Source organism: Patagioenas fasciata, chromosome 3 (genome assembly GCF_037038585.1).
Source record: "Patagioenas fasciata isolate bPatFas1 chromosome 3, bPatFas1.hap1, whole genome shotgun sequence".
In the NCBI taxonomy this organism is placed as follows: domain Eukaryota; kingdom Metazoa; phylum Chordata; class Aves; order Columbiformes; family Columbidae; genus Patagioenas; species Patagioenas fasciata.
The window spans coordinates 123374525-123386670 of record NC_092522.1 but is presented as its reverse complement, the minus strand read 5'-3'; the positions used below and the strand labels follow the sequence as shown (position 1 = coordinate 123386670).

General features: G+C 48.7%; 1 pseudogene; it reads right to left on the bottom strand.

The window, feature by feature from the left end:
- Positions 1 to 1295: 1295 nt before the first annotated feature.
- Positions 1296 to 1414, bottom strand: LOC136100688 (5S ribosomal RNA; annotated as a pseudogene).
- Positions 1415 to 12146: the final 10732 nt, after the last annotated feature.

Here is a 12146-nt window from a genome sequence, read left to right as displayed (position 1 = left end):
CACGCGGGGCGGAGCGCGGAGACCGGGAGGAGGCGCCGTGCGTGACCAACGCCCGCCCGGACTACAGCTCCCGGCGTGCACCGCGCCGCCCCGCCCCGCCCGCTACCGGCGCGCCGCCGCGGTGCACGCTGGGAGTTGTAGTCCTGCCCGTGAGTGCGCCTACAGGGACGCGTTGCATGCTGGGGTATGTAGTCCTAGATAATATGGGGGGGGGGGCGCCCCGAATGGTGTTTGTAGGTGAGTTCGTAAGGAATGTTTAACAAAAAGCTGTTGTTTTTACATCACTGAGGACCTGGTGCCTGAGCCCAGTAGGGGGGAAGGACTGAGAGACATGGGACTATGAATCCTTAATGTAAAACACAGTATTTTCACTGAATATATGCCGATACCTGTACACATACTGATACCTCTATAGATACTGATAACTGTATAGATACTGATACTTGTATTTACAAGTTAATTTTGGGGGAAGTACTGAGAGACATCACACTATGAAACGAAACAGTCTTTTCCTGGAATATATACTGACACCTGTATACATACTGATACCTGTATTTATAAGTTAATTTAGGAGGAAGGACCAAGAGACATCGGACTATGAATCCTTAATGTAAAACAAAGTCTCTTCCTGGAATATATACTGATACCTCTATACATACTGATACCTGTATTTACAAGTTAATTTAGGGGAAGTGTAGCCAAAGTACCGGGAATCCATATCTTAAACAGATTGATAAGGGCAAGGGTATTGTATGCAGTCTGTAAACCCTGAAGTACCAACCAGTGGGGAACAGGGGAGGGAAATTGCAGCCGGGATTTTGGGGGGATATAAATAGGGCCTGTCCCAGGCTCTGCTACCCTCACCATGAAGAAGTTTCTTCTCAAATCTAAGTTTAAAACCCTGTGTTCCAGTTTGAACCCATTGCTCCTTGTCCTATCATCGGTTGTCACCGAGAAGAGCCTGGCTCCATCCTCCTGACACTGCCCCTCTCTTTCCATATTGATCCCCATGAATGAGTCCCCCCTCAGTCTCCTCTTCTCCAGCTCCAGAGCCCCAGCTCCCTCAGCCTTTCCTCACACGGGAGATGCTCCACTCCCTTCAGCATCTTGGTGGCTGCTGCGCTGGACTCTCTCCAGCAGTTCCCTGTCCTTCTGGAACTGAGGGGCCACAGCTGGACACAATATTCCAGGTGTGGTCTCCCCAGGGCAGAGCAGAGGGGCAGGAGAACCTCTCTGACCTACTGACCACCCCCTTCTAACCCACCCCAGGTACCACAAGGGCCCAACGCTGGCTCAGCTCACAGCACCCGCTGATCCCAGCTGGTCTCCCATCCAAGTACTGACCGAGCCTGACCCTGCTTAGCTTCCCAGGTCTGATGAGATCAGGTGTTTTCAGGGTGCTATGGCTGTGTATATCTATCTATGTATATCTATGGTCTCCCATCCAAGTACTGACTGGGTCCGACCCTGCTTAGCTTCCAAGATACAGGCTTTCTCAAGGTGCTATGGCTGCATATAGAGATATATATATATATATTTAGGTATATAAATGGTCTCCCATCCAAGTATTAACTGAGCCCAACACTGCTTAGCTTCTGAGATCAGATGAGATCGGGTATTCTCAGGATGGTATGCCTGTATATATTTTATGTATATATATATGTATATATTTTTTTTCCCTCAAGTATATCCTGATAGTATCTGATGATTTGAACAATATTACTATTTATCCCCATTAGAACGCTCAACCGCAGCTACTGATTGTAAAGACCGAAAACGAAACTACAACGTGAAGATGCAAAAAGAAAATGACAAAAAAAAAAATCTCATTTAAATGGTCACAGCTGAAAAACCTCACAGCTGCTATTTTAGTTCAAAACAAGGGTTCTCTCTGCACTATTTTGAAAGGTCAGATTTCAGCAAGGAACGTGTTCTTAGGAGAAGGTCCAGAGCAATCCAAGTGAGCACCAGGGTTAGGAACACGCCTTGAAATTAAAAAACAGGAAAAATAGATAAAATAACAGCAGGTCAGACCAGGCACGGTGGCAAAACCTTGAAAATAAATGGAGTTTCTGTCCATAGCAGCCGAGGGTTTCTGGTCGGGAGAGGGAACACACAGTTGGTTTTTGCACCTGTGAATGTGGGATCTGCTTACAGGGTGAAACTGGGCTCTGAATTTATTGTATTTGCCAGCTGGGGCCTCGGTAAACGGTTCTGAAACCAAGTACATCTGCTGTTAGTTATCAGTGGTGTCTCTGTTTTATCTGCTATTAGTTACCATTGGTCCCTCTGTTTTATGAAAAACTAAACAGCAATTCTTTTGGGGAAAGGATCTTTTACCACCTTTCCATTTGCTAGAAAGAGGTGCTGGTGTATTCAAAATACATGGACAATAACAAATGCAAACATACACTTCTTGCAAGATTTCTTGCTCAGAATATAGAATTTATTGTAAAACCTGTCAAATCGCCCTTTTAGCGTTCCTCCAGCTCTAATTGCTGAACGGAAACCAGATTCACCTATAATTGGTTCTGCGTATTCCTTCCAATACGAAGATGTCGTCAGAGCCCCAAGAACCATGTTCAGCTTGGCTGTCGGTTCTATAGGGGCTGTGGGAAGCGGAGGGGAGCGCCTCAAGGGTCAGTGCTGGGGCCAGTATTATTCAATATATTCATCAATTACTTGGATGAGGGAATTGAGTGACTGTCAGCAAGTTTGCTGGTGACACCAAGCTGGGAGGAGTGGTGACACTGGAAGCTGTGCTGCCATCCAGAGACCTGGACAGGCTGGAGAGTTGGGCGGGAAAATGTAATGAAATAGAACAAGAGCAAGTGTAGAGGTTTGAATCTGGGCAGGAAAAACCCCAGGTTCCAGCGTAAGTTGGGGAACAAGCTGTTGGAGACCAGCGTAGGGGAAAGGGACCTGGGGGTCCTGGGGACAGCAGAGTGAGGATGGAAAGGGGTTTAGTTCAGATACTATCCGGATATACTTGGGGAACATATACATACATACATACATATATATATATATATACAATATATACAGCAATAGCACCATGAGAACACCCGATCTCATCTGATCTCAGAAGCTAAGCAGGGTCGGGTTCAATTACTACATGGATGGGTGGCCATTTATATACCTGAATATATATATATATATATATACAGCCATAGCACCTTGAGAAAGCCTGTATCTTGGGGTCGGACCTGGTGAGTACTTGGATGGGAGACCATAGATATACATAGATATATATACACAGCTATAGCACCCTGAAAACACCCGATCCTATCTGACCTGGGAAGCTAAGCAGGGTCGGGCTCGGTCAGTACTTGGATGGGAGACCAGCTGGCAATAGAGGGCGCTGTGGGCTGAGCCAGCACTGGGCCCTTGTAGTACCTGGTGGGGTTAGATGGAGGTGGTCAGTCCAGCTCTTCTCCCCATTCCTCATTACTGTAATGAGGGGCTGAGTCCCCACATGAGCTCTGCCCATGAAATGCTCATTTAATTAACAAAGCATTCCTGAGGGTGAGGCATTAATTATCCCTCCCGTTCATTCGTGGGCTTTCTGAAAGGCAATGCTATTTTCGGTAGTTATTTCTATATACAGCTGGTCCCGAACTCCTGGGTCTGCCCCCAATTTCCTGGGTCCTTCTCGAACTCTTGGGTTCTCCCAAACTCCTGGGTCCCTTCCCGGACTCCTGGGTTGTTCCCAAACACCGTACTCCCTCCCGAACTCCTGGGTCCCCTCTCTGAACTCCTGGGTCGCTCTTGAACTCCTTGGTCCTCCCCAAACTCCTGGGTCCTTGTGATAACTCCTGGCACGCTTCCCTAACTCCTGGGTCCCTTCCCGGACACCCAGGGTCCCTTCCTGGGGCACTACTGGATCCCTGGGGCACTACTGGGTCCCTCCACGAACTCCTGGGCCACTCCTGGGTCCACTCCAAACTCCTGAGTCCCTCCTGAATTCCTGGGGTTTTCCTGCATCCCCCCAAGCTCCTGGGTCCGTCCCCGAACTCCTGGGTCCGTCCTCGAACTCCTGGGTCCGTCCTCGAACTCCTGGCTTCCCCACAATATCCTGGGTCCCCACCGAACTCCTGAGTCCCTTCACAGATCCTGGGTCCCTTCCCGAACTCCTACCACCCCTCTCTCCCGTATTCCTGGGACCCCCTGAATTCCTGGGTCACCTCTCAAACTCCTGGGTGCGTCCCCAAACTCCTGGGTCCCTTCCCAAACTCCTGGCTTCCCCACAATATCCTGGGTGCGTCCCCAAACTCCTGGGTCCCTTCCCAAACTCCTGGCTTCCCCACAATATCCTGGGCCTGTCCCCGAACTCCTGGGTCCCTTCCTGAACTCCTGGGTCCCTGGGCACTCCTGCGTTCCCCCGAACTCCTGGGTCCCTTCCCGAACTCCTCAGTCTCCTGTCCATCTCCTGGGTCCCTCTAGAACTCCAGGAACCCACCCTGAACTCCTGGGTCCCCTCTCGAACTCCAAGGACCCTCCCCTGATCTCCTGGTTTCTCCCCCAAACTCCTGGGTTCCTGGGGCACTCCTGTAATACAGGGAATTAACAAGTAATTAACTAACAATTAACTAATTACTATTTAAAGGTCTAACACTTAAAAACTTAAGGACCAAGAGCCAGCTGAGCCTTTACCCCCACCACTATTGCCCAGCCTGGCTGAGCATGACTCACTGTACAGAAACAGTCTCTCCCGAACTCCTGGGTCCCTTCAGAATTACTGGGCCCTCCCAAACTCCAAGGTCCCCAGGGGCACTCCTGGGTTCCCTCTCGACCTCCTGGGTTCTTCCCCTGGGTCCCCTCTGAACTCCTGGGTCCCTGGGTATTCCTGGGTCCCCCCAGAGCTCCTGGCTTCTTGCCGGACACCTGAGTTCCTTTCGGAACTCCTGGGTCCCTCTCGAACTCCTACATTCCCTCCACGATCTCCTGGGTCCCTTCCAGAACTCCGAAGTCCCTCTAGAACTCCAGGAACCCACCCTGAACTCCTGTGTCCCCGCCCCGAAATCCTGGGTCCCCTCTCAAGCTCCTGGGTCCCTCCCCGAACTCCGGGGCTCTTCCCCAAACTCCCAAGTCCTTTCCGAACTCCTGGGTCCCTTGGGCACTTCTGGGTCCCTGCTGAACTCCTGGGTTGCTCTAGAAATCTATGGGCCCTCCCGAACTCCTGGGTTCCTAGGGCACTCCTGTAATACAGGGAATTAACAATTAATTAACTAACAATTAACCAATTACCGCTTAAAGGACTAACACTTAAGGACCAAGAGCGAGCTGAGCCTTTACCCCCACCACTATTGCCCGGCCTGGCTGAGCGTGACTCATTGTACAGAAACAGTCCCTCCCGAACTTCTGGGTCCCTTCAGAATTACTGGGCCCTCCCGAACTCCTGGGTCCCTCCCCTGGGTCCCCTCCGAACCTCTGGGTCCCTCCTGGACTCCTGGATCCCTAGGGTATTCCTGGGTCCCCTTGAACTCCTGGCTTCTTCCCAAACACCTGAGCCCTCTTGGAACTCCTGGGTCCCTACAAAATCCTGGGTCCCCTCCCGATCTCCTGGGTCCCTATGAAATCCTGGGTCACTCCCCGATCTCCTGGGTCCCTCTAGAATTGCAGGGACCCTACCGATCTCCTGGGTCCTTCCCTGAACTCCTGAGTCCCGTTCACAAATCCTAAGTCCCTCTAGAACTCCAGGAACCCTCCCCGAAGTCCTGGGTCCTCCTGAGCTCCTGGGTCCCTCTCGATCTCCTGGGTCCGTCTTGATCTCCTAGGTCCCCTCCCGAACTCCTTAACCTCTTCTGAACTCCTGGGTCCCTGGGGCACTTCTCGGTCCCTCCCAAACTCCTGGGTCCCTCTAGAACTCCAGGAACCCTCCCTGAACTCCTGGGTCTTCCCCAGAACTCCTGGATCCCTCCCTAACTCCTGGGTCCCTGGGGCACTTCTGTGTCCCCCCCCCCGACGAACTCCTGGATCCCTCCCTAACTCCTGGGTCCCTGGGGCACTTCTGTGTCCCGCCCCCCCTGCCGAACTCCTGCATCCCTCCGGAAGTCCTGGGACCTTTGGGCACTTCTGGGTCGCTTCCGAACTCCTTGGTTCCTTCCAGACCTCCTGGGTTCCTTCTCGCACTCCTGAGTCCCTGGGGCACTCCTGGATTCCCCCTGGACTCCTGGGTCCCCCCGAACATTTGGGTCCCCCTCAAACTACTTGGTCCTCCCGAACTCCTGGGTCCCTCCCGAACTCTACAGTCCCTCCCGAACTCCTGGGTCCCTCCTGAACTCTATGGTCCTCCCCAAACTCCTGGGTCCATTCCTGAACTCCTGGGTCCCTCCTTGAATTCCTGATTCTATTTCCGAACTCCTGGGTCCATTCCCGAACTCCTGGGTCCCTCCTTGAACTCCTGATTCTATTCCCGAACTCCTGGGTCCCTCCCGATCCCCTGGGTCCTGGGGCACTCCTGGATCTTCCCTGAATTCCTGGATCCCTCCCCGACCTCCTGGGTCTCTGGCATATTCCTGCTTCCCCCTGAGCTCCTGGGTCCTTCCCAAACTCCTGGGTCCCCGGCTGAACTCCTGGCTTCTTCAAAATATCCTGAGTCCCCACCGAACTCCTTGGTCCCTTCCCAAACTCCTGGGTCCCTCTAGAACTCTATGGTCCCCGAACTCCTGGTTCCCTTCCCGAACTCCGGGGTCTGACCCTCCAAACTCCGGGGTCCCCTCAGAACTTCTGGGTTCCCTCAGAACTCCTGGGTCTTCCCGCGAACTCCTGGGTCCCTCCTGGACTCCTGGGTCCACCGCCAAATTCCTGGTCCCTTCCTAAATCCTGGGTCCTTCCTGATCTCCTGGGGCCTGGGGCACTCCAGGATCCCCTCGAATTCCTGGGTCCATCTCCGATCTCCTGGTTCCCTCACCGAACTCCTGGATCCCTCCTCGAACTCCTGATTCTATTCCTGAACTCCCAAACCTTTGTGACCCCCCAACTTCTGAGTCCCCTTCCGAACTCCTGAGTCCCTCCCAGATTCCTGGATCCCTCCTGAACTCCTGTGTCCTCCCCGAACTCCAGCATCCCTCCCGATTTCCTGGTCCTACCCAAACTCTGGGTCCTCTCCCATACTCCTGGGTTTCTCCCCGAACTCCTGGGTCCCTCCCGAACTCCTGGGTCTCTCCAGAACTTCTGGCTCCTTACTGAACTCCTGGGTCCTTCATGAACTCCTTTGTCATTCCGAATCGCCTGGGTCCCTCCTAAACTGGGCTGGGAGGGTCGTTCATAACCGTGAATTTTACTGATCCTGCGACACACTCTTAAAGTTATTTGCTTGTGTTCTCCTGTACTCACTGTGAACAGGATCCTCAAGATATAGATGAACTTCAAAGTCTTCTTGCAATAGTCGATTATAACAGATTAGAGTAGGAAATAAACCTTTTATAGATAACCTCCACTTTTCAAAGTTATTCCAAACTTTAAAACCCTGGTGATGAATTTTATGGCATTACAGGACATAATATTCTTTCCTATATTACCCAGAGGGAGTACAAATTGATAGCCAAGCTCTGATCACCCATAAATATATTTATAGCAATAAGGTTTTCTATAGTTACACATTGAGTGGGTTTCTTCTCCTGGACAGAGCGATTTTAATACAAATTCACACCTCCAGCAGCAACACAGGTAATATTAGCAATTTATGTGCTGGTTGATGCTCCCGATAAGGATTTTCTCATCTTATTGACTGATAGTTTTTATTATTCTTACCAGCTGTTCAGTTTGTTGATACAGCACGTTCCAAAGCAATCGGTTCTACCAGGTGTGTTTTGTTGTATTCGGGTGGTTCTTTCCTCAGATAAAGATTTGACGCTGGATTCAATTTGTTTGAAAGTGCAACAGGTATTTCAGCCTTTGGAGAAAATGGAGAAACTCTAGAGAACTTGAAAAATACAACGTTAGAAAGAGAGTGTGTTTAGTGGTTGTAAAACGAGCTTGTAGACCTACAAAAGGGAAAAAAAGCACAATGGCAGATGCTGATATTCAGAAGAACACATAGAGAGTGGTGTGATGTTTGCAGCATTTATCTCCTGGTATTTTTGAGATATACGATCAGCAGGAGTTGAACTGCGTTGGCTTCAAAGGGTGAAACACGTTACAGCTTCATCTGCTGAATTGTGTTTTTCTTGCTGTGGTTCTGCAGAGAAGACGCCTGCAAAGATGCTTTGTTTTTGCTTTTCTGCCCATCTGAACCTTCTGTCGTCTTCACCTTCCCTTCCTACAGCAAAGGTGAAGATTCAAGTCACGTCCTAGTGATCCAGACTCTGCCCAAGGTCCTGATCCAGACTCTGCCCAAGGTCCTGATCCAGACTCTGTCCAAGGTCCTGATCCAGATTCTTCCTGATCCAAACCCAGATCTAAATTTTCCAGCTGCATTTACACTAATAAGAATATTGAATGGGTTTTGCCTGTGTTTAGCAAATAGCACCAGCTCCAGACACCTCCAGATTTAATGAGCTGGTGATTTGATGTTGGAAGCTGGGAAACCGTGATAAACGAGGATGCTGCTGTCGCCGCTGGGAGCTGCAGAGTTTATTGACGAAATAGGATTTGAACAGCGACCAAAAATTCCTTCCTGACTCTATAGACAAGAGTGACACCCGGTGGCTAAGGAGCAAAATTAAATCAGGTCTAATTTAATGTTCATAGAATCATAGAATCCCGGCCTGGTTGGGGTTGAAGGGACGTCTGGAGATCATTCAGTCCAACCCACCAGCAAAGAAGTTTCTCCTCATGTTCAGATGGAACATCCTGTGTTTCAATCTGAACCTGTTGCCCCTCACCCTGGCGTTGGGCACCACTGAACAGAGTCTGGTCCATCCTCTGACACCCACCCTGAGATATTGATCCCATTGATCACATCCCTCTCAGCTTCTCTTCTCCAGCTCAACAGCCCCAACTCTCTCAGTCTCCTCATCACAAAGATGCTCCAGACCCCTCAGCATCTTTGTGTCCCTCCCTGGACTCCCTCCAGTAATTCCTTGTCCTTCCTAAACCGGGGAGCCCAGAACTGGACCCACAACTGCAGATGGGGCCTCACCATGACAGAACAGAGGAGGAGAATAACCTTTCCTGTCTTTATTCCCATTTCCTGTCCTTATTTACTGGTTTTCTCCTGCTACTTCTACAGAAGTCCTTCCACCCACTGGGAGCATGAGCACCCATCACCTGGTGACACCAGTTCCCCTGGACCAGCTCCTGTGGGGTGAAACTGGGAGAATGAAGGGATGGCGGCAGCTCCGAAAACACTGCAGCCAAACACAAAGTCATGACTGTGGTTCTGGTACCCTGAATTTGGGCAGAGGCATCATATTTATCATAGAATCGTACAACAGTTTGGGTTGAAGGGATATTCAAAGGGACTTCTCCCCACCCACATTGTAGAAAATTTCCATCGGTCTTTTACCCACTAAGACACAAAAAGGAACATTTTTGAATTCTATGTCAGCTAAAATGGCAGCAAACTCATTATCACAGATAATATTTTCGGGATGGGGGGGGGCTCCTTTTTGCATTGTGGCTACTACTGCTTATTATGCACTAAAGAATATCTGGTAAATTGAACAAAACACCATTTTTGACTATTAGGGTGGATGAAACAATATCTTCAGCTCGGTCATTATTGACAGGTATCATGAATTGTTAACTACCTCAAGTAAAGTGTTTAAAAATATTTAAAATATTTTAAAAATAATAAATAATAATAAATATATTTATATAATTATATTAAAATTACAATTATAATAATATTTTTTTAAAATTTACATGGAGGGCTGAAAAGGTACTTTATTTGGACATTAATTTGGATTTACTACCAATGAAAATGGAAATGCCCAGGTAATTGCATCGCTCAGTGAGCTGTGGCTTTAATAGCTAAAAGCTGGAAATGTGCCCATAGAACAAACAAACCAGTTTGGCTCCTAAATCAAAAGTACCCCTGGTATCTCTGGGTGGGTGATCCTTGATATTAGATGTTCCCTAAGGTATCTATGCATATCTCTGTGTGTTATATAGAAGCAGCTCAGGCTGAGGTCTGAGTCTAAGCATTTTCGTTCAGCTTATTGGGAAAATAAAGCCCAGTTCTGATACTTGGACCTTGCGCTTCACTGGTGCTGGTGATACCCGGATTTAGCAGCTTTGTGATGCTGTTTTTAATCGAAAATGTGGAGCAGGGGAGGATGGTTGCAGGGATGGATCGATGTGCTCTGATCCCTTCCTTGTGGATGGCTGCAAAGCTAAGAAAGCACAAAAGTGCTTTCTCTTAACATTTAGGAACTTCTCCATCCTTCTTCTCGGCTCCTTTTAAGTCTGAAAGGCCGCACTGAGCTCTCCCCCATCTCTCTGCACAGACATCCTTCTGGCACAGAATCGCCTCGTAAAGAATACGCCGTATTGTTTGCCTGAGTTTGTAGTATATATTGTCTCTGAAGTGGTTCTTCCACAGTCAAACAGCTTCACAGCTGCACCATCGCTCTGGATATTCAGGAAATATTGAATCAGAAAGTTGGATGTGGAGAAAGAGACTCCAGAATGGAAATGTCCCCGGGTTCTTGTGTGACCGGCTGTCCTCTGGCTTGTTCTTCTGAACCGTTCTCTTCTCTGCTATGGGGAATGTGGTGGGTCCGTGGATTCCCTGACGGAGGCCATGGGCACACAGATCAGCCTTGAAGATATTAAGCTAGTTAGATATTAAGGAGTCAAGGAGTATCCAGAGATATTCAGGTGAACCCAAGAGAGAGAAGGGACTAAAAGAGTGACATTGATGACACCAAATCAGCCAATGAGATGTTACTGCTGTAACTTGTAACCAGTAGTGAAGAGACACGGGAATTGGTGAAATTGCATAAAAATGCACCTGTGGTAATAAATGACATCTACTACTTTCATCCTGGAAGAACTTGGTCTGTGTTGTTTGTCCATCTCAACCATGACATTCTGCCTCTGTCTCTCTTTGCCCTTCATGACGTGTTCAACCGGTGAAGATGTAGCGAAATATGCATTTTCAGAATCTTTGTCTCAGAAATCAGAATAATTTCATCTGGAAAATACCCTTAAGATCATTGAGTCCACCTGTTGAGTCCACTCTCAAGTCTACCACTAAACCATAGAATCATTTGGTTGGAAAAGACCCTCAAGATCATCCAGTCTAACTGTTACTCCAATGTTGGCACTGACCCATGTCCCTGCGAACCTCAAATTTTCTCTTTCTTTCTCTCCCTCGTGGAGATAAAATAATGAAAAGCCAAATAGAGGCACCAAAATTTAAAGCACCAGGAAGAATCGACCAGTTGACAAGTCCTAAGGCTGATATGGATGTTTCATGATGGTTGTGTTCAGGGGCTCCCATGGAAAAGATGTGCTCAAGGCTTTGCCAAACACATCCAACTTTCACCTCCTCAAATTACTTGAGACATCTCATGTAGTGTGTTGAGGATTTGATTGCGGGGTGACAATAAACCCGTGGCAGATGTATTGTTAACCCCCTCTCCCCCCTTCCCACTCAGGACAGGCGATCGGGAGGAAAAGAAGGACAGAGAGAGGAGAGCTGGGAAAATTAGAAATGTTTTACTAATGCTACTGATAAAATAGAGGAAAATAATACAAAATATGCAAAACCAATCTTGAAACTCCCGGCAACTGCTCTGACACCCGAAGTCCTGGACTGGACTCTGCAGCCAATGGAGCTGGATTCAGTCTGTCACTGGCCTCGGTTCGCAGGAATGACTCACAAGGTCCTCTCCTAATGTCGCCATGAGGAAAAGGGACGAGATCCTCGTGATCTCCCACTTTTATATGAATTATCCCGTGAATGGGATGTTATGCTCCGTTGGTCAGTTTCTGGTCACCTGTTTCTCGTTGCCCCTCTGGCGAGATGTGCATCCATCCTTATCAATGACCTCGCATTCCATTGCTGTGTTCACCACAACATGGATCTGGTTCTCCAGGAAAATGCAGCTGATCTGAAAGCTTTAGCTGACAGGCAAATTCACTAAAAGAGAAACTTGGTTTTAACAAAACCAGGACAAGCGTTAAATATTTCACTGTACGTTCTCCAGGAGCTAAATCACTGCTTGGCCTTGGTCAAATAATGAACTGTCAGT